Genomic DNA, 663 nt, shown 5'->3' on the forward strand with positions numbered 1-663 from the left:
TTGTTAAGTTTACTTCATTTGAGGACCGACATTTTTCGCAGAGACAGATAAATGTTATGGAACACCAATTTTCGATGCCGAATTAAAAATTGAATTTCTTCCACATGACGTTTAAGATTCGATTTTGAGTCCGACTGGTTTAGGGAATATAATATTTGAATCAATGATCTTTGCTCTATATGTGTTTCGATGGAAAAAACCTGACCGCTGAAATTCTTTTTTGATTTCAGGCAACACACAGGAAAACTTGATTGTGATTGCACAATTTTAATATGCTCGCTGATATTGAACGCTTAATAATTGTTCAACAATTTTGATAGCAAGAGAAGATATGTTAGCACAATATATTAGTTGAGAGGTAATAAATTCAGGGATCATAGTCGTTTGCAAAAAATAAGCTCTGGAGTATCCATTTCGAGACTTTTTCTCGAGATTTGTCTATGAGTTGCATGTCAGATTTTGAAGGCATATAACAGTTAGATCAATAGATTAGGATTGGAATAAGCTTACTCTTATAACGATTTAGATTTTCAGTGACCGTCAGGAGATATGATGTGTTTCTTTCAATTTGATGGAAGAATTTACTGGCTTTACGGGTACGCAATTCCACATGTTCCTTCCAATTGAGGCTGTCGCTCATTGTGATTCTAAGGTCCTTCACAG

This window comes from Convolutriloba macropyga, chromosome 6 (assembly GCF_964194025.1).
Source record: "Convolutriloba macropyga chromosome 6, txConMacr16.3, whole genome shotgun sequence".
In the NCBI taxonomy this organism is placed as follows: domain Eukaryota; kingdom Metazoa; phylum Xenacoelomorpha; order Acoela; family Convolutidae; genus Convolutriloba; species Convolutriloba macropyga.